Below are 643 nucleotides of genomic sequence, written 5' to 3'. Positions count from 1 at the left end.
CAGATGTGTCCTCTGCATCTCTGAGGACAGATGTGTCCTCTGCATGTCAGATATGTCCTCTGCAGCTCTGAGGACAGAAGTGTCCTCTGCAGCTCTGAGGACAGATGTGTCCTCTGCATCTCTGAGGACAGATGTGTCCTCTGCAGCTCTGAGGACAGATGTGTCCTCTGCATCTCAGATGTGTCCTCTGCATCTCTGAGGACAGATGTGTCCTCTGCAGCTCTGAGGATAGATGTGTCCTCTGCATGTCAGATATGTCCTCTGCAGCTCTGAGGACAGATGTGTCCTCTGCAGCTCTGAGGACAGATGTGTCCTCTGCATGTCAGATGTGTCCTCTGCAGCTCTGAGGACAGATGTGTCCTCTGCATGTCAGATATGTCCTCTGCAGCTCTGAGGACAGATGTGTCCTCTGCAGCTCTGAGGACACCTGGTGGTCCTGTCATTTTATGAAAATCTGAAGTGTCAAACTGAGTTGTCCTCTCTGCAGGAGTTAAAGGTCTCAGCATCGTCCACACAAAGGTCAAATTATCTTCATCGTGTCCCCACTGAGGAGTCAGGAAGTTACTTCTGATATGAGCCTCGTGACTTCTTACTCTTCATCATCTTCATCCTTCCAATGACAGAGTCTTCTGAAACTCCTCCG

General features: G+C 49.9%; 1 protein-coding gene across 1 annotated transcript in view; it reads left to right on the top strand.

The window, feature by feature from the left end:
* The window catches only part of adhfe1 (alcohol dehydrogenase iron containing 1), a 31,428-nt gene that overhangs the window by 733 nt on the left and 30,052 nt on the right, over nt 1-643 (top strand). The window lies entirely within an intron of this gene.

This window comes from Nematolebias whitei, chromosome 9 (genome assembly GCF_014905685.2).
Source record: "Nematolebias whitei isolate Nwh7 chromosome 9, NemWhi1, whole genome shotgun sequence".
Lineage (NCBI taxonomy): Eukaryota > Metazoa > Chordata > Actinopteri > Cyprinodontiformes > Rivulidae > Nematolebias > Nematolebias whitei.
The sequence above is the reverse complement of the archived record's forward strand: the minus strand, read 5'-3'. Positions and strand labels throughout refer to the sequence as shown.